Source organism: Bos indicus, chromosome 10, assembly GCF_029378745.1.
Source record: "Bos indicus isolate NIAB-ARS_2022 breed Sahiwal x Tharparkar chromosome 10, NIAB-ARS_B.indTharparkar_mat_pri_1.0, whole genome shotgun sequence".
Classification (NCBI taxonomy): Eukaryota; Metazoa; Chordata; class Mammalia; order Artiodactyla; family Bovidae; genus Bos; species Bos indicus.
This window is the reverse complement of record NC_091769.1, coordinates 43,854,196-43,875,470: the sequence shown is the minus strand read 5'-3', so window position 1 is coordinate 43,875,470 and position 21,275 is coordinate 43,854,196. Positions and strand designations below refer to the sequence as shown.

Below are 21,275 nucleotides of genomic sequence, written 5' to 3'. Positions count from 1 at the left end.
CAAAGCTGGATACTAGTGGATTGGTTGAGGAAAGGAAAAGGGAGCGCCCCTAGTGCGCATGACGAGAACCTTCTCTTTCTTCTTTCTGCTTTGCCCCAGAGCCGTTTTGCAGGAAGAATGAACCGAGGGCGTGGTGTACAAAATGGGGCGGGACTTTGGAGAGGAAAGGCTTAAAAATTTGCATCAGGATTTTGGCGCCAAATGTTTGACATTTATACTTCCTGAATACAGTTGGTAAGTTTACACTAAAGCAGTTTACAGTTAAATGCTCGTCAGAGTTTTCTTTTGTTTCATTTGAAAATTTTCGTAAGAAAGCTAATGGATGTTTATATGAGTCAGAATATTGGTTTACTTCTGGAGGATTAGAGAGACTGGAGGAGCATAAGGGAGACTTCATCAGATCTGGGTTCCCTTTATATTGTATATCTTGGTCTGAAAAGTAGTTACACGGGTTTACACATATGTTAAAAAACCATCGACCTGTACATGTTTCATGCACTTGTATGCACTTTAGGATGTATGTTATCCCTCAGTTTTTTGTAAATCATTAGTTACAGAAATAACTAGATCAGAAATTCAAAATGGGACAAGACACATAGGTTTGTAACAAATACTTAAGATTTTTTCCCAAGCACTTGTAAATACAACTGCAAATCAAAATAAGCGCTGTCTTTAAAAAGTATTAATCAGTCAAATGAAAAGAATTGAATAATTGCCATTACACCTCCTGGCCTCACATTCTCTCATAAACTCAATTCATTTGGCTAATTTCCCCACCCTTTCCGTGCAAGGCCCTTTGTAGGACACTAGTAATTTACTTGACTGCCAGCAGCATTCTGTCACATAGTTTTCTTGAAAGGTGCAATGTGGTGCCTCATTTGCTTTTTTTTCTTCCCCCCTCCTTTTCTCATAGCTGCTCCTGCTGAAACTTCTTGGCAGTCCTTCTGTACTTGACTTCCAGACACTGGCTTGCTCTGGGATGCTGTACTGGCCCCCTCCCTTTTATATCCACACACTCTTCCAGATAACCTTAATTCTGGCTTTAAAAGCCATCAATATGCCTGTCATTCCAGCTCTCACCTTTCTTGGAACTTCAGACATGTATACTGTTAAAAGACAAAATTCAACCAAATAAATTTAAAGATCCACCTGTCTTTATTAGGTGATTCTTGAATCAGCATCCCATCCAGCAGCTAGAAGAGCTCTACTTCAGGTTGTACAAAATGGAAGACTTTTGTAGGAAGAAGGGTGAGAGGAGAGAGTTATTAGCAAAAGTAAAGAAAGTATTATTTTTCAGGCCTTTTTGAGGGGAAAAGAACTGGCAAGGTTTTTATCGTGAGATTGCCTCTTCAAGTCTGGATTGCTGTCATGGGGGACAAATAACTCCATTTTGAGACATTTCTTTTTCAACAGTATTCAACTCTTTGCTGGACATCTTTGGATATCTAATATGTAGCTTAAATATAACAGGAACAAAAAGTAAAATTCTAGTTCTCCTCCTAGTTTTACATTTCAGTTAAGAGCCCCAAGGTCCACCTGGTTGTGCAAGACAAAAATTTGCATTTTAATTCTTTATTATTGTTCTCTCTTTTCACATGTTCTTTATGTACTCCATCAGCAAGTCTGATGAACTGTACCTTCTCTACTTTACATCTCCACAGCCTGGTTCAAGTTTCTATCATCTCTTGCCTCAATAATAGATTTTTAACTGATCAGCCTGTGAATCACATTATCCATCATATTTGTCCATGCTAATTCTCTATGTAGTATTAAACTGATTTGCATCTGTGTTTATTCTCTAGTTTCTTTTCTCACCCAATAAAATGTGAAACTTCTGTTTTGTTCATTACTGTAATCTACAAGGTTTAATGCCAAGCCACATTAGAACCTGTCACATAATAAATGTCCAATAAATATTTGTTTAATGAATGAATGAGGAAAATTATAATTATAGATATGCTGTGCTTTTACTGTAATGTATGGGCTGCATTGGTAAAAGGACATAAATATATTCTTATATGTAATATGGAGCAATACCTGCCATTTATATCTCATGGAGTTGGTAAAATGATAAAATGAATTATGTTCATGAATATTCTTTTTACACTAAGTCATTCATGAAAATTTATTATGACTATTTCAATATTTCATTTATATTACAAAAGAAATGCAGCCTTATCACTAAAAAGTGCAAAGTACAAAAGGTTGGAAAGTGAAAAGAAATATCTTCTAGATTCTGTTTAGATCTCCTGCCAGATTCTGCACCTCTTAAGCAATTGCTGTTAACATTTTCTTTTGTATAATTTCAGAACTTTCTATGCACATAAACTACTCTTTAAAAATCACACACTAATGAGCTCACATTTCATAGGAGCTGAGATGTGGAGGGAGGAAGTAGGTGGCTCCAGGTAGCAGTTACTCACCAACCATCATGGAAGTATTTCAGTATTTTAGCAACTGGTGTAACTTTATTATCACAATGTAACCGAATAACTATCTCTGCCAACTAGTTTTTCATTGTTTTATTTCATTAGGTTTAGGGGGAGGAGCCACTGATGATCTACCTTCATTGCTCCATCTTACCATGAAAAAAGCCCTCAAGGAAATATTATCAAATTTGAGTCACTAAAATCAGATTAACCCTCCTAACTAATCAACTAAGTCATCAAGTCCTGTGCATGCTAACTCCTAAACTGATCTCATATCTGTTATAACAGCTTGGATATATGTCATCATCTTTTTTTTTTCCTGGAGTCTGTAGAGTTTCTTTATTTTTTTTTTTTTTGTAACATCATTATTGGTATATAACTCATATACCATAAGGACACCTACTTAAAGAGTGCAATTCAACAGTTTTTAGTATGTTCATAGAGTTGTGCAACCAAATCAAATTTAGAACATATTCATCACCTAAACAGAAACCCATATTCATGAGCAGTCACTCCCCATTTCTACCCAACCACCAGTTTCCCCAGGTTTAAGCAACCACCAAGCTACTTTCTGCCTCTGGTTTGTGTACTCTAGATATTTCACATCATATGAATAGAATATTTTAATATGTGATCCTTTGTGACTAACTTCTTTTATTTAGCATAATGTATTCAAAGTTCATCCATGTTGTAGTATGTATCAGTACTTTATTTCTGTTGATTGCTGAGTCACATTCCATTTTATGAATATATCTGTTTATCAATTCATTAATTGATGAACATTTGCTTTGTTCTACTCTTTGGCTATAATGAGTAATGCTACTGTCAACATTCATATACAAATTCTTGTTGGGACATAATGTTCTCGTGGGCTCTCACCTTGAAATGGAAATGCTTGTGGTGCAATATCTAAGAAACCATTGCCTAATCCAGGGTAACCTATGTTTTCATATGAGTTTTAAAGTTTTAGCTCATACATTTGTGCTTTGACCCATTTTTAGTTACTTTTTATATATGGTGTGGGATGGGCGTCCAGCTTCACTCCATAGCATGTGCATAACTGGTTGTCCCAATACTGTTTTTGAGAAGACTATTATTTCACCATTGAATGGTCTTGACACCCCTGTCAAAAATTGACCATAGATGTCCGAGGAGATTTAATTTTCCCCTGAATTTTCAGTTCTATTCCATTGATCTGTGTGTCTCTCAATGCCAATAGCACACTTTCTTCATTACTTTAAGTTTTGAAATTAGGAAGTGTGAGTCTTCCAACTATGTTCTTTTTCAGGATTTTTTTTACTATTCTGGGATCCCTGACCATATAAATTTCTTAATCAGCATGTCAATTTCTATAAAAAAGCATGCTGGGGTTTTGCAGTCTGTAGAACAAATTAGGGAATCCTGCCCTCAACACTATTAAGCCTTCCAGCCTGTGAACAGGGGAAGTATTATCATTTATTTAGGTCTTCTTAATTTTTTTCAGCAATATTTTATAGTTTTCAAGTTCTAAGTTTTGCACCTCTTTTATTAAATTTATTCTTAAGTATTCTTTTTGATGCTAATGTGAGTGGAATTGTTTTCTTTATTTTTGTTTTGTTCATTGGTGCTGTATAGAATACAATAGAATTTGGTACTCATTTGTATCCTGCAACTTTGCTGAATGTGTTTATTAGTTCTAATAAATAATTAGATAATTTTTAGTGGATTCTTTAGGATTTTTTATATATGAGATTATGTGATCTACAAGTAGAGATAGTTTTACTTTTTTTTTTTCCAATCTGGATGCCTTCTATTTAATTTTCTTATTTAATTTCCCTGTGGTTCAGACAATAAAGAAAATTGTTGTAAAAAAAAAAAGTAAAAAAAAAAAAAAGTAAAAAATTCACCTGAAATGAAGGAGACCTTGGTTTGATTCCTGGGTCAGGAAGATCCCTTGAAGAGGGAAATGGCTGCCCACTCCTGTACTCTTGCCTGGAAAACTCCATGAACAGAGGAACATGATGGGCCACAGTTCATTGGGTCCCAAAGAGTCAGAGGCGACTGTGACTAAAACACACACACACACACATGTACATAATTTCCCTAGCTAGACCCTCCAATACAATGTGAAATAGAAGCAGCAAGAGAAGACATCCTTGTCTTGTTCCTACAGTTAGGGGGTAAGCATTTAGCCTTTTATTGTATGATGAATGTGACATGTATGATGTGAGTGTGGGTTTTTTAAAGATCCCCTTTATAGGTTGAGGAAGTTTCCTTCTGTTCTAGGTGGTTGTGTATTTTTATCCTGAAGGAATGTTGAATTTTATCACATGCTTTTTCTGCATTTATTCTGATGATCCTGTAGTTTTGTCCTTATTCTACTGATCAGTTCAGTTCAGTTCAGTTGTCAGTCGTGTCCGACTCTTTGCGACCCCATGAATTGCAGCACGCCAGGCCTCCCCGTCCATCACCAACTCCCAGAGTTCACTCAGACTCACATCCATCGAGTCGGTGATGCCGTCCAAACCATCTCATCCTCTGTCATCCCCTTCTCCTCCTGCCCCCAATCCCTCCCAGCATCAGAGTCTTTTCCAATGAGTCAACTCTTCGCATGAGGTGGCCAAAGTACTGGAGTTCAATTCTATTGATGTGGTTTATTAATTGATTTTTGAATGTTAAACCAACCTTGCATTTTTTATATCAATCCCATTGAGTCCAAGCTCATACTGCTTGCCACATGATAGGCTAGTAAACTTCGAGATGCATTGTTGAAGCAAGGAATAGTGACTTATTTGGAAAGCCAGCAGACCAAGAAGATGGTGAACTAGTGCCCCTAAGAACTATCTTGCCCAGGTTTGAATGCTAATTTCTCTTATAAAACAAAAACTGGGAGGTAAGGAAGTAAACTTAAAAGAAAAAAAAAAAGGTAATACAAATAAGTTGTAAATATTTCCTGGGCCCACCTGGACTCCAGAGGAAATGTGTTAACTTCTTTCCTGCAGCTAAAGGCAAAGTAGAAAAGGAAAGATATACCTATATGAATGCAGAGTTCCAAAGAATACCAAGGAGAGATAAGAAAGTCTTCCTCAGCAATTAATGCAAAGAAATAGAGGAAAACAATAGAATGGGAAAGACTAGAGATCTCTTCAAGAAAATTAGAGATACCAAGGGAACGTTTCATGCAAAGATGGGCTCAAGAAAGGACAGAAATGGTATGGACCTAACAGAAGCAGAAGATATTAAGAAGAGGTGGCAAAAATACACAAAAGAACTATACAAAAAAATTGTCATAACTTAGATAGCCACAATGGTGTGATCACTCACCTAGAGCCAGACATCCTGGAATGTGAAGTCAACTGGGCCTTAGGAAGCATCACTACAAATAAAGCTAGTGAAGGTGATGGAATTCCATTTGAGCTATTTCAAATCCTAAAAGATGATGCTGTGAAAGTGCTTCACTCAATACGCCAGCAGATTTGGAAAACTCAGCAGTGGCCACAGGACTGGAAAAGATCAGTTTTCATTCCAATCTCAAAGAAAGGCAATGCTAAGGAATGTTCAGACTACCGCACAATTGCACTCATCTCACACGCTAGCAAAGGAATGCTCAAAGTTCTCCAACTCAGGTGTCAACAGTACATGAACTGTGAACTTCCAGATGTTCAAGCTGGATTTAGAAAAGGCAGAACAACCAGAGATCAAATTGCCAACATCCGTTGGATCATAGAAAAAGCGAGAGAGAGTTCCAGAAAAACGTCTACTTCTGCTGTATTGACTATGTCAAAGACTTTGACTGTGTGGATCACAACAAACTGTGGAAAAATCTTAAAGAGATGGGAAAACCAGACCACCTGACTGCCTCCTGAGAAATCTGTATGCAGGTCAAGAAGCAACATTTAGAACCAGACATAGAACAATGGATTGGTTCCAAATTGGGAAAGGAGTATGTCAAGGGTGTATATTGTCACCTGCTTATTTAACTTATGTGTAGAGTACATCATGCAAAATGGCAGGCTGGATGAAGCACAAGTTGGAATCAAGATTGCTGGGAGAAATATCAGTAACCTCAGATATGCAGATGACACCACCCTTATGGCAGAAAGTAAAGAACTGAAGAGCCTCTTGATGAAAGTGAAAGAGGAGAGTGAAAAAACTGGCTTAAAACTCAACTTTCAAAAAACTAAGATCATGGCATGTGGTCCCATTTCTTCATGGCAAATAGATGGGGAAACACTGGAAACAGTGACAGGCTTTATTTTGGGGGGCTCCAAAATCACTGCAGTTGGTGACTGCAGCCATGAAATTAAAAGATGCTTGCTCCTTGGAAGAAAAATTGTGACCAACCTAGATAGCATATTAAGAAGCAGAGACATTACTTTGCCAACAAAGTTCCATCTAGTCAAAGCTATGGTTTTTCCAGTATGTGAGAGTTGGACTATAAAGGAAGCTGAGCACCAAAGAATTGATGCTTTTGAACTGTGGTGTTGGAGAAGACTCTTGAGAGTCCCTTGGACAGCAAGGAGATCCAACCAATCAATCCTAAAGGAAATCAGTCCTGAATATTCATTGGAAGGACTGATGCTGAAGCTGAAGCTCCAATACTTTGGCCACCTGATGCAAAGAGCTGACTCATTGGGAAAGACCCTGATGATGGGAAAGATTGAGGGCAGGAGGAGAAGGGGACAACAGAGGATGAAATGGTTGGATGGCATCACCATCTCAGTGGACCTGAGTTTGAGCAAGCTCCGGGAGTTGGTGATGGACAGGGAAACCTGGTTTGCTGCAGTCCATGGGTTCACAAAGAGTTGGACATGACTGAGTGACTGAACTGAACTTCCCACAGTCATTCACAGTTGGGTCTGGTTAGCATGTTTACTGTGAGCTTAAAAAAAGGAATTTTAGCTTGACCTTCAGGCATGGGAGGTTCAGTCCCTGAAGATGGGCCATTATTTCTACTTTAAGCTATCAGCAAAATCCCTTTAGTGATTAACTTGTAGCAAAAGCAATAGAATACAAAGATTAAAGAGGCAGATCCAATATGGAGTCAGATTTCTTCATCTCTATTATAGGTTATGGTATTTAGGGGTTTGGGGATATGTGTGTGTGTATTTTGCTAGATCCAGTTTGCTAGCATTTTGTTGAAAATCATTATATCTGTATTCACAAAAGATACTGATTTGTAGTTTTCATTGTGATGTCTTGTGATGTCTTAATTTCATTTTGTTATCAGGCTAATACTAGCTTCACAGAATGAGGTGAGAAATGTTCCCTCCTTTTTTATTCTTTGAAAGTATTCATGAAGAATTTCTGTTGTCTTCCTCTTTAAATGTTTGGTAGAATTATGCAGTGAAGTCATCTAGAGCTGGGTTTTTCATTGTGGATTATCTCATTAATTTTCTCAGATATTCTATTTATTCTTGAGTCAGTTTTGATAGTTTGTATCTTTCTAGGACTATATCTAGTTCATCTGAATTTTCTAATTTGTTGGCCTATAAGTGATCATAGTATTCCTTTATAATCCTTTTAATATCTGCAAGGTCAATATTAATGTCTCTTCTTTCATTCCTAATTTTAGTAATGTGAGCTTTTTCTCTTTTTTCTTGGTCAGTTTAGCTAAAAGTTTGTCAATTTTGTTGATGTTTTCAAAGAACCAACTTTTAGTTTTGTTGGTTTTCTCTATTTTTTAAAATTCTGTTTTTCATTATTTTCTTCTTTTTGCATGCTTTCAATTTTTTTTTTGCTTTTCCTCTTTCCCTAAAGTATTTTAAAGTAGAAGACTAGGTTATTGATTTGCAATGTTTCTTCTTTTTTTAATGTAGGCTTTGAACCTCTGAGTTCCTCTCAACACTTCTTTAACTGCATCCCATAACTTTTGTTAGGTTTGTTATATTATGTCCCTCATGTTATTCATGTCAAACTATTTACTGATTTTCCTTTTGATATCTCTTTGTTGTTTATGTAGAAGTTTGTTGTTCTTTTCCATATATTTTTGAATTTCCCCAATTTTTTTTGTTATTAATTTACAGTTTCACTCCATTATGATCAAAAAGCATAGTTGTGTAATTTCACTTCTTTCTAATTTATTGACACTTGGTTTATGGCCTAGTATATGATCTATTCCAGAGAATGTTCTAGCCCTTGAAAAGAATTTGCATTTTTCTGTGATTGGGCAGAGTGCTCCACAGATGTCTATTAGGTCAAGATGGTATATAATGTTGTTCAGGTCTTTTAATTCTTTGCTGACCTTCTGCCTAATAGTGTTCTTTCTGTTACTGAAAGTGGGGTATTAAAGTCTCCAACTATTGTCTCCTCAATTCTGAGAGTTGTATTTCATGTGTTTGTGGGCCTGTTTTCTATATCTTAATAATTGTTATGTATTTCTGATGGATTGACTCTTTTATAAAACTTTCCTCTTTATATCTACCAACATTCTTATATAGTCTGTTTTGTCTAATATTAGTAGAGCCACTTGCTGTGATTTTGTTACTAGAGTTCTGGGGTGTTGGATGGATAGCTGCTGTGCAACCAAAGACCATTAGGGAAATGGAAATAGAGAAGTTTATTACTCACAAGTCCTGAAGGAAGTATGCAACATGCCTTGAGGGCCTGCACAGGAAGGGTGAGGCAGGGTGCAGGCAGAGAGAAGGAGGACTTGGGGCACATGATTTTAGTAGGGTCAGTGGGTAGAGTGCTTTGGAATTCCTGGGCAATTTGAACTAGGAAGAGCAGGGTTTTGGTAAGCTTCACAGGGGTCTTATCTAAGAGGTACACAGTGAAGCCCTTGAGAGGATGAGGCGGACTATTTATCACAAGGGCCACTGGGAGGGGGGTCATATCAGTAACTTACATTCACTTGTGACCCTCAGGGTTATTATCTATGGCATACATTCACAGGAGGGGCTAGTGTTAGTTCAAGGCCCCTGAAGGCTGCTGGGTCACACAAAATGGATGCCAAGGCAGCATATTATAGAGTAGCTTAGCCAAACTCTCCAACAACTACTGATACATTAACAGTGAGCTAACATCCTCAGATGGTCTGACAGCTCTTTAAGTGAAGATTAAGAAGATTAATTATTCTCCTCTCCCATCAGGATACAGAAAGGCAAAAGTACAGATTATTCTAAATTTATGAGGTTGGCTTTAAAATTTAACTTTAAAGAAGCTTATTAAATATTTTATAATGTTCATGCATAAAATGTTTCAATCTAGCTAGAGAAAATTCTAGCTTTTCAAAGGGGTACTATCATGTGAAACCCTAAATTAGAGTTAACAAATGAAGATCTGGCCACCTAAGGAGTTACTAATCACTGACATAATTACTTGGCAAGTCACAGAGTATTTGTAGCTCAAGGTTAGCTTAATATATGCTATTGCAATTGTCCAAAAGCACAAGGAACACTAAAGCTATAGATAACCAGAATTAAATTCTGAAGTCTGGCTAATTTGAGGAGGAAAAAGAGAAGTGTGTTCACTTGGCATGAAAATCTCTGACACAAGTAGCAGCTTTTCCCAAATAGATGGCTCAAGGCATAGAAAGGATCATAAATAATGCAGTTCTGGACAACAAGAAATGCTTGAACTAAACCAGGAAAGAAATGGTTATTTGAGCATACCATGGATCTCACAGTTGCCCTGCCCATGAGAGTTGGCAGTTAATATAGAGCAACATTGCTTCTTAACTTATTTTTACCTATTATATTATTTATAGTAAGTTAAGTATCAAATTTCATATGTGTACACAGAAATATCATACTTACATGTAAATCTCACTCTGAAATTCAGTAACTATGGGAAACGACCACTGGTTGTTATTATGGACTGAGTGTGTCTCCCCAAAGTTCATATGTTGAAGCGCTAACCCACCCTACTCTGCCCCACCCACCAGTGGAGCCTTTGTGAAATAAGTGGTTTAAGTCAGATCATGGAGATGGAACTCCCCCTTGATAGAATTAGTGCCCTTATAAGAAGAAGAAGAGAGACTGAAACTTGTTTTCTCTGTCATGTGAGGATAACAGCAAGAAGGCAACCATCTGCAAACCAGGAAGAGAGTCCTTACGAAGAATCCAAACTGCTGGCATCTTAATCTTAGACTTCCCTATCTCTAGAACAGTGAGAAAGAAATATCTAATATTTAAGTCAAGTCTGTGGTGTTCTGTTACAGCAGCCTGAATAGACTAGGACTGTCATTTAAAAAAAAAAAATTAAGTCAGTATGCCAACATGCTTTTCTTTTTCCATTCTAGATAATATTTGGACCCAATAGCATAGAAGTATCTGTTTTGTTTTGTTTTGCTTTGTTTTAGTTTTATTTTTGGCTGTGCCCTGACTTTTTCTAATATATTAGTTATCTGTTGCTGCCTCAAATTACCTAAGGTTTAACAAGACGAGGAGCTGACTGTGGCTCAGATCATGAACTCCTTATTGCCAAATTCAGACTTAAATTGAAGAAAGTGGGGAAAACCACTAGACCATTCAGGTATGACCTAAATCAAGTCCCTTATTATTATACAGTGGAAGTAAGAAATAGATTTTAGGGACTAGATCTGATAGAGTGCCTGATGAACTGTGGACAGAAGTTTGTGACATTGTATGGGAGACAGGGATCAAGACCATCCCCCAAAAAAAGAAATGCAAAAAAAGCAAAATGGCTGTCTGAGGAGGCCTTACAAATAGCTGTGAAAAGAAGAGAAGTGAAAAGCAAAGGAGAAAAGGAAAGATATAAGCATCTGAATGCAGAGTTCCAAAGAATAGCAAGAAGAGATAAGAAAGCCTTCCTCAGCGATCAATGCAAAGAAATAGAGGAAAACAACAGAATGGGAAAGACTAGAGATCTCTTCAAGAAAATTAGAGATATCAAGGGAATATTTCATATAAAGATGGGCTCAATAAAGGACAGAAATGGTATAAACCTAACAGAAGCAGAAGATATTAAGAAGAGGTGGCAAGAATACACAGAAGAACTGTACAAAAATGATTTTCATGACCCGGATAACCACGATGGTGTGATCACTAACCTAGAGCCAGACATTCTGGAATGTGAAGTCAAGTGGGCCTTAGGAAGCATCACTACGAACAAAGCTAGCAGAGGTGATGGAATTCCAGTTGAGCTATTTCAAATGCTAAAAGATGATGCTGTGAAAGTGCTGCACTCAGTATGTCAGCACATTTGGAAAACTCAGCAGTGGCCACAGGACTGGAAAAGGTCAGTTTTCATTCCAATCCCAAAGAAAGGTAATGCCAAAGAATACTTAAACTACTGCACAATTGCACTCATCTCACACGCTAGTAAAGTAATGCTCAAAATTCTCCAAGTCAGGCTTTAGCAATACGTGAACCATGAACTTCCAGATGTTCAAGCTGGTTTTAGAAAAGGCAGAGGAACCAGAGATCAAATTGCCAACATCCACTGGATCGTCAAAAAGCACAAGAGTTCCAGAAAAACATCTATTTCTGCTTTATTGACTATGCCAAAGCCTTTGACTGTGTGGATCACAATAAACTGTGGAAAATTCTGAAAGAGATGGGAATACCAGACCACCTGACCTGCCTCCTGAGAAATCTGTATGCAGGTCAGGAAGCAACAGTTCGAATTGGACATGGAACAACAGACTGGTTCCAAATAGGAAAAGGAGTACGTCAAGGCTGTATATTGTCACCCTGCTTATTTAACTTATATGCAGAGTACATGATGAGAAACGCCGAGCTGGAAGAAGCACAAGCTGGAATCAAGATTGCCGGGAGAAATATCAATAACCTCAGATATGCAGATGACACCACCCTTATGGCAGAAAGTAAAGAACTAAAGAGCTTCTTGATGAAAGTGAAAGAGGAGAATGAAAAAGTTGACTTAAAGCTCAACATTCAGAAAACTAAGATTATGGCACCCGGCCCCATCACTTCATGGCAAATAGAGGGGGAAACAGTGGAAACAGCAGCTGACCTTATTTTTGGGGACTCCAGAATCACTGCAGATGGTGACTGTGGCCATGAAATTAAAAGACACTAATCTTTGACAGAAAAGTTATGACCAACCTAGATAGCATATTAAAAAACAGAGCCATTACTTTGCCAACAAAGGTCCATCTAGTCAAGGCTGTGGTTTTTCCAGTAGTCATGTATGAATGTGAGAGTTGGACTGTGAAGAAGGCTGAGCGCCGAAGAATTGATGCTTTTGAACTGTGTTATTGAATAAGACTCTTGAGAGTCCCTTGGACTGCAAGGAGATCCAACCAGTCCATCCTAAAGGAGATAAGTCCTGGGTGTTCATTGGAGGGACTGATGTTGAAGCTGAAACTCAATACTTTGGCCACCTGATGCGAAGAGCTGACTCATTTGAAAAGACCCTGATGCTGGGAAAGATTGAGGGCAGGAGGAGAAGGGGGGCGATACAGAATGAGATGGTTGGATGGCATCACCAACTCAATGGACATGAGTTTGGATAAACTCTGGGAGTTGGTGATGAACAGGGAGACCTGGCATGCTACGGTTCATGGGGTCACAAAGAGTTGGACACGACTGAGCTACTGAACTGAACTAGTAACTTAAATAAACATGATCTCTCACAGTTTCTGTATATGTCTCACAGTTTCAGAATTCATAAGTGGCTTAATTCCTGGTGGTTCTGGCTCAGTCTTTCATAAGGTTGTTGACAACCTGTTGACCATGGTAGTCATCTGAAAGTTTTAAGTGGTGCTGAAAGAGCCACTTCGCAAGTGGGTCTCATATACTGGCAAGTTGGTGCTGCCTGGTGGGGGGCTTTAGCATTTTTCCACCTAAGTCTCTCTATAAACTCATGACTCCAGAGCAAGCCATCCAAGAAGGCAAGCCAGAACCAGTGATGCCTTATATGACCTAGCCTCAGAGACCATTAACCATCGGTTGCTTCTGCAATATACCACTGGTCTTAAAGGACAGACCTATTCATAGTGAGAGAGAATCATACAAGACAGTGATACACATAGACAAGGATCACTGGGGGCCATTGTGGAGGCTGACTACCATACCTAATAGCTCCACTTTCATGGTCATAATGGCTTAAATCTCATGGTTAAGAACCTGGTTCTGGGGTTGGATACACAAGCACTCTCTTTTTAATTGCACTGTCTACCTACATACTCTTTCTAATCCTCTGTTTCCTCATCTGTTATATGGAAATGGTAGATCCATCTCATAGGTTTGTTATGAGCATTAAATGAATTAATGACCATATAATAGTCCTTTCTGTCAGATCATGTCATTTTATAACTTAAAGTCTTCCAGGGGCTTCCCATAGACTTGGAATTTAACTAGTCTATCAGATCTAGACCTAGCTACTAACTGACTTAGCCACTACTGCTGCCACCACCACCACCACTACCTAATCTAGCTCTGATCTGGTTTCTTTGTCTCCCTTCCTCACTCCACTCTATCCACTGGCCTCCTTTCTGCTCACCCATGTTAAGTTCTCTCCTATCTCAGAGCCTTTGCACTTGCTGTTACCTCTACGTGGAACATCTTTTCCCTGTATGTTTTCATGGATCATTCATTCACTTCATTGAGGTTCCCTACCTGAATGTTACCTCCCCAGAGACCTTCCTGGCCATTCCTTTCATTCCTTTGTCCTTCTTTATTTTTCTGTTCATAGCACTTATCCCTACTTGACATTTTATTATATATTTGTTTGCCTATTTTGATTTATGTGGCTCTCGTTCATTAGTATATGAGTCCATAAATACTATATTTCATTTACTACCTTATCCTTAGTGCTTAGAAGTCTGCCTGGCTTAGAGTACGTGTTTCATAAATATTTGTTTAAAAAGTAAAGAATACATGCAAGTTACTCAGCACATTGCTTGATCCACCACATCATGAGTTCAATAAATCTTAGTTGATGTCAATCTCATCATCATCTACATCCTTCCCATCATCCTTGACCACCTTAATATCTCACGTGTATATGGGACTTTGTGTGTGTGTGCTCAGCCCCTCAGTCATGTCTGATTCTTTGTGACCTCCTAGACTGTAGCCTGCTAGGCTTCTCTGTCCGTGGAATTTTCCAGGCAAGAATACTGGAGCAGGTTGCCATTTCCTGTTCCAGGCGATCTTCCTGACCCAGGTCTCTTGCATCATCGCGTTGGCAGGCAGATTCTTCACCACAGCGCCACCTGGAATATGGTACTTGACTCTTCTCAAATTCTTTTGTCATTTATAGGAAATAGGCAGTAATACTTTAAAGCAAAGCTATAATTGTGAAGCTATAATTGAAATGCTCTGACAAGTAATGCAACTGGGAAGTGCAAGGGGAGGATTTTTCACCTATAAATGACTTTTTTTTTTTTCCAAAGGGCCCTACCTGAAAATTGGTCTTTCCCCACCAAATGAGTAGGCTTTCCCCAGGACAGATGAATGTATTATAAACTAGTCATATTAAGCTCATTCAAGATTTGACTTTTAAAGAGCCTTTAATGGTTGAGCAGTGCCCTGGATCTTTCTAGTCCAAATTTGAAGCAGAGGATCAGGTTTTATGACTTTTCAACTTTTGGAATTCTCCTGGAAGTTTAGTCATTTCTTCCACACACTCTACCTCTATCCACACCCCCTGTTCCCTGGCAAGTCATATCCTCATGCTGGCCTGCTGGCCTGCTGCCCTGTCTGGTGCTTTCTTGTAAATTAGGAGAAGGAAACCTTTCCTCCTGGGAGAGGAAGCCCTGCAGGGGTCTCGACTTGGCAGAGACAGTGGGGTCTTATGTTCTGCAGGACGCAAGGTGAATTTGAGCCTCACTCAGCCTTTGGCTGGAAACCCTGGAGCACAGTGGTGAGCAGTGGGAGTCTTTGCCTCCTTTGTGCTGCCCACAGGCCACCCATGTTTCTGCTGTCCTTCTGGGAGACAACTGTCCTGCTGAATCCTATTAAGTAGAACAAGTCTTGACTGAGAGGCAGTCTAGCACAGTGGGGACTGCATAGCAAGGTGCTTAAGAGTTAGGGTTTGAAAGACAGGATTTCTGACCTTGAATCCTATCTCTACCAGTCAGTGACCTGAGACCTTAGGCAAGTTATACAATCTCTCAGTGCTTCAGTCTTGGGCTATTGTGAGGTTTATATGAGTTAATATATGCATACATACTCAAAACACATGATTTATTATATGAGGGGGGCAGAAAACCTAGGAAGTTTGTTCAAACAATGCCTCCTTGTACATTTATGAGCAACTGGGTGAAAATATAGTAACATCTGAGAATGCTTCTCTCATGCCTTCCACTTGCCCTTTCTAGAGTTAGAGACTAGTATTGAGTCATCCAGCAAGCATTTGAACAGTTACTGTGTTCACTGGTGGACAAACACATTTAAAGACACTACCCTCACCTTAAAAGTATATTCCCCAATTTTCAAAAAGTCAATCAAACTAAGAGAACACTAATTACTGTCCTAAAACAAATGTGACCACATTCAGGATGCATGGCATATTCTAGTTCACTAGAATGGACTCATTCTTTAGCGATAGGTTATCTTTCAATTCAAACTTCCTCTTATTGACTGTGTGATCTCAAGTAAGTTACTTAACTTCCATGGGCCTCAGTTTTCCACAAAGCAAAATGAGTGGAGGGGGAGAGTTTCAAGGGTTATTTTAAGGATTGAGACAACATTTAGAATAAAAAGGGTCTGGTATACAGGAGGCAGTTATTCACTGGTAGTTTTTGTCTTTATCAATATTTTCTATTGTGGGGCTAATTTCTGTTGTGGGGCTTCCCAGCTGGCTCAGTGGTAAAGAATCTACCTGCCAAGCAGGAAACGTGGATTCAGTTCCTGATTCTGGAAGAGCCCCTGCAGAAGGAAATGGCAATCCACTCTGCCCAGAAAATTCCATGGACAGAGGCACCTGGAGTGCTGCAGTCCATGGAGTCACAAAAAGTCAGACACAACTTAGCAACTAAACAACAAGAACAATTTCTATTGTAAAGATCTGTGGTGGCATCTTAATATCCCACAGATGTAAATCCAGATACATCACATGCCAGGCCTTTGGGAATCTGGCCTCACCTACCTTTCAACCCACTGCTTTCACCATGAACCTTACAGCCCAAACATGTAGAACTACTTGCAGTCTCCAGAACTTGCTGTGACACACATACTGCCTTTGCTTCCAGCGTCCCCTCTCCCTAGATGACTCTTCTTGTTTCCTTTGCCAGTGAACTATCATTCTTATGTAAAACAGATACATTTAGTTAAAGAATAATAATTAAAAAAACATGTTCTTACAGGTTTAGAAATAGAAGGCCCCTGAAATCTCCACATTTTAAGAAAAAAATCAGCATTTGTGATATTTGTATTTTAAAAGCATTGAAGATGAAATCCTTATGTTTATGTACCACCTCTATCATGAAGAAACCAGGGAATTTACTTGTGCCCCTATAAGCCATAAAGGCTCCCAGTCATTCTGCAGGGATGCTGTTAGTAATTAAATAATGAAACACAGTTTGATCAATAGAAAATTATTAAGAAAAAATAATATATTCAATAAATTCAACTTAATATATTTTTTCTACTATGTTTTTCTTCTTTTGAAAATCTTAAAAGAACAGCGCGATTTAACAGCACGATTCCTTTGTTAAAATAAATATGGTGGCTCTTGTGGGGATTGGAGGGTGTCTTTTTATGTTTTTTTCTTGACTGGTCATAAAGAGCCACTAGGTGGCAGAGGATGCTTCTTTTTATCACAATGAGAAAGCCTGAAAAATATTTTCAGTTGGAAACAGGTTTTAGAAGACATAAAAAGCTTCACTTCATAGGTTAATATGTTACGCTAGTATCCAATGGCCCTGCAGGTAGCAATTTTGGCCTATTGCCTATATTATAGTAACAATAACAACAATAATAATAATATCAAAACCACAGCTATTTATTGTATGATAACTGTGCACAAGGCATCAGATGAAGAGGTGTCCCGATATTTTGCTGTTTAATTTTCACAGCAGCCAGAGGAAGCAAACACTGTCAATCTTTTTGCAGAAGAAAAATCTGAGTCTTGGAAAGAGAAGAAACAAAATGCCCAAGACACAGATAAGCAGCAGAAACCAGATTCAAACCAGGTCTGATGGATTTTAGCACCTGGGGATTAACAACTTCATTCTACAGACTGTCAGAACTGGGAAGATGTTTAATTTTTTTAGAAGAATTAACCACTCTATGATATCATGGTTTAGATGTTATTATAATATCTATGAGCTTAGTCCTTATAGGCCTTATGAAATAGTTTATTAAGGACTTAACAGATGTATTGGCCCAATCTCTTATCCCTTTCCCCATTTAGTCACCATTTGAACCTAATTCCAAATTATCATGTTTAATCCATTCTCTCAAAACCTTCTTTCCATTATGCCTGTTTTTCAAGAAAAGATAATTTATGAATGAAAGCCAAATTTTCACCAGTGTTTTATACACTTTTCTCTAGTCAAAAGAAAATTAAGTCCCCTGCTGCTGTGTAATTGACAAGAATAATATTATAATGGTGTCAAAGTACATGTGTAGAAAATAAAGTGAAATCAAATGTCGTTAAAAAATCAGTTTTTGCAATCCAAAGTGCTCATCTTCAGAAAATGATGCCATTATTTAAAGCCTCAAAGTAGCAGAAGACATCCATCCTAACAAAGAAGCATTTTTCCTTATTTCAAAAAAACAAAAAAAAACTTAAAAACAGTCTGAAAGATATAATGGGAAAAGTGAGAGATTATGGAGGCAATACTGGTTAATGTTAAGCTTTGTGGCAGTGTATGACTTTTATATATATATCTGAAATGGGGCAGTGATCATGTGGAAATATCACAGGACTCCATGATTCTTAGAAAATCTCATAGGGCTGGACCTCCTAACTGATAGTTTTCCTAAGTATCTTGTTACTTGTGTTTCCTTTCTATATTCTGTTGTTCAGTTGCTAAGTCTTGTCTGACTCTTTGCAACCTCATGGACTGCAGTATGCCAGGCTTCCCTGTCCTTCACTATCAGAAAATGATGCCATTTTGCTCAAACTCAAACTCATGTCCATTGAGTTGATGATGCCACCCAACCATCTCATCCTCTGTCGTCCCCTTCTTCTCCTGCCTTCAGTCTTTCCCAGCATCAGGGTCTTTTTAAATCAGTCAGTTCTTCACATCAGATGGCCAAAGTATTGGAGCTTCAGCTTCATCCTCAGTCCAACCAATGAATATTCAGTCTTGATTTCCTTTTAGGATTGATTGGTTTGATCTCCTTGCAGTCCAAGGGACTCTCAAGAATCTTGTGAGTTAGATGGTATATTCGGCCCTGGAAAGGAGTGTGAATGAACTCATCGCAGCAACTTCTGTGTGGAAATTTCACCAGTTAAATGTTGGATTCTATTTATCTGCTCATTATTTAAAAAGAGATTGCTGCCTGTATTTTTATGTTTTTCATGATTTTTATATGTATTATTATGCAATGCAATCATAAAAGTCAGATGTTTTGTATTTTTATCTTTACTTTTTTCCAATTCACTGGGCCTTTGTAATATTTTTTTATTTTCCTACTAAAAATAGCTATTGGTTAGCTAAGTGTCATGGGTCATCACTCCACTGAAAACAGTAATGTGGCTTTAACAAAAAGGGGGCAGCCTTGCCAAAGGCATCAAGAATAAAAAATTTCATACTGTATAAAACTACTTCCCCTTCCCCATTGCAGTAGAGTAAATAAGGCTAACTACTATGACAGTCAAATTTCAAAATGTCAATGGCTTAACACAATAAAAGTTTATTTTTGCTCTCTTGTAAAACCTAATGAGGGCATTCTGGATTGGAAGATGGCCTTCAGTGTGGTCATCCAGGGTCTGCTTCCCCCATGTGGCTATGACTCACTAGGATCTGATTTCTCTGTTGATATGGAAATGTGTATAGATGATCACATAGAAAGTTTGCAGGTCAGGCCTAGAAATGGTCAGCGTGGTTTTGCCCTCTTTCGGCCATAGCTCAGTCATGTGCAAGGGAAATGGGGAACTGTGGCTTAGCCATGTGACCAGGAGGTAAAGGAAAACGTTTTATTGATCATGAAACAGTCCTTGCCTGGCTAGTGAATTCTGTTACTGAGACATCTAAAATGTTATGTGGCTCTGTAAGGCTTTAGAGCAGACACTGGCTGTGGGTGGGCATGAAAGAGGAAAAATGGATATATAGTAGCTGAAGCAGGGGCTAAGGTTTACCTGAGTCCACTGATAGCACTGCCTAGATACCGCAATGAGAGCTCTTCTGCCATCTTTACAACTCTCCTTTGAGTTCACTTTCCATTGCCTTTAGCACGACCTGGCCTCCACCTCTGGCAGCCAGAGAACTCATGATCAATCAATGTGGCCAATATTCATTAGTAGAATGAAAACTGACAACCTGAATAAGAAAATTAATGAGGCTATAGGCTCATTAAGCAACTGTATTAGTGAATAGTTTAGTGATATTTGAAATAGATTACAACATTGTTTTTTATCCTTATACTATGAAGGACACATGCCTAGTGCTGATTTTGATAATTGTGTTGTTTGGTTATTGAAAATCAAGTGTATTGATCACCTTTTTAATCTTTGAAGCTGACTGAATGTAAATTTGATTTGATGGCTTCAAACTTGAATATGTTGTAAAAGGTCCTTAACCCCTTTTATGGAGATTAAGAGAAACCTCTTTCAGTTAACTTGTTTTATTATTGTTACCATGGAAACCACAGGAGGCACAATCTTCATAAATTCATAATGCAAATGAATTATCCTTCAAGCAATGAATGTTGTTATGTAGGTATTCACTTCAAATAATTTTTGAAGTGATTATATTTTTGTCAAAAAATGAATATGGATTTTTTTACTTGCTTAAGTTTCATAAATATGCAGCCTAGGATCATAGGTTATACATATAAAATTAATTCACTGAGATATTCACTTTATGAGTCTAAAGTTATTAATTAGTTCATCACAAAATGTCATAGCAAAAAAACAGTTTAATAATGTAAATTGCTTTTATGAGCTACAGATCATTAAAATTTGCAGTTATAATGAAAAGAAAATCTTATACATAATATCAAGCTTAATATTAGAGCTCTATTCTAAAGTATTTGATTTATTCTATAAGATATATATTATTCTGTTCTAAATTTTGAAATAATTATAATTTCAAAATATATACACAAAATGAGAATCATCAAAAGTCATGAATGAAAGTAATTTACTGTTGTCAGTTTACTGTTGGTAATAGTGATGATCATCTATGTTTACTTAATTCTCATAACAAACTCTTTGTTTGAATGGTAACATTTCCTCACTCACCCCTAAATTTTGTGTCTTTCTCATTGAGAATTATGACCTCAGAAATCTTTGTGGATTCTGGAGAAAATGTGGCTTTAGCCCAAAACACTGTTATAATTCAATAAATTCGTTCATCTTAGCCAGAAATGACATCGCATGTTTATGTTAATTTAAAAAGAAAAGTAAGTTTACTTTGCTACTCTCCTCAAAGAATAGTCAACAATATTCTGCATCATAGCTTGGGTTCAGATGCAGCCTGTTCCTGGGGGCAGAGGAAAGAAGCAGTCCTTTTTAGCTACTTGGGGATTCCCTCTCACAAACCTTCTAATCATCCAAGCTGGAGAGTCATCCAACCCTTCTGAAAACTGCCCTCCCCACTAGAGAGCTACAAAATAATTTTTCCCACAACCAGTAATTAGCATGCACATAGAGATGATTTGGGGCCACTGGGGGCTGTTTTGTCATATTTTCCCCATCAGAGAAGCAGAAAAGCATTGGAGCCAGTTTGTTACCTCTCAGCTCAGTCATTCACAAATTATGGAAACTTGGACAAATTGCTAAACTTCTCTCCGCCTCATTTTCCTATTAACGTAAAGCAGGGAT

At 37.9% G+C, this 21,275-nt stretch overlaps 1 long non-coding RNA gene across 1 annotated transcript in view; it reads left to right on the top strand.

The window, feature by feature from the left end:
• Positions 1–73: 73 nt before the first annotated feature.
• LOC139185239 (uncharacterized) overlaps positions 74–21,275 on the top strand; it is a 61,003-nt gene continuing 39,801 nt past the window's right edge. The window contains exon 1 of the long non-coding RNA XR_011568823.1: positions 74–234. This is a non-coding gene — a long non-coding RNA (uncharacterized lncRNA). The remainder of the gene's footprint in view (positions 235–21,275) is intronic.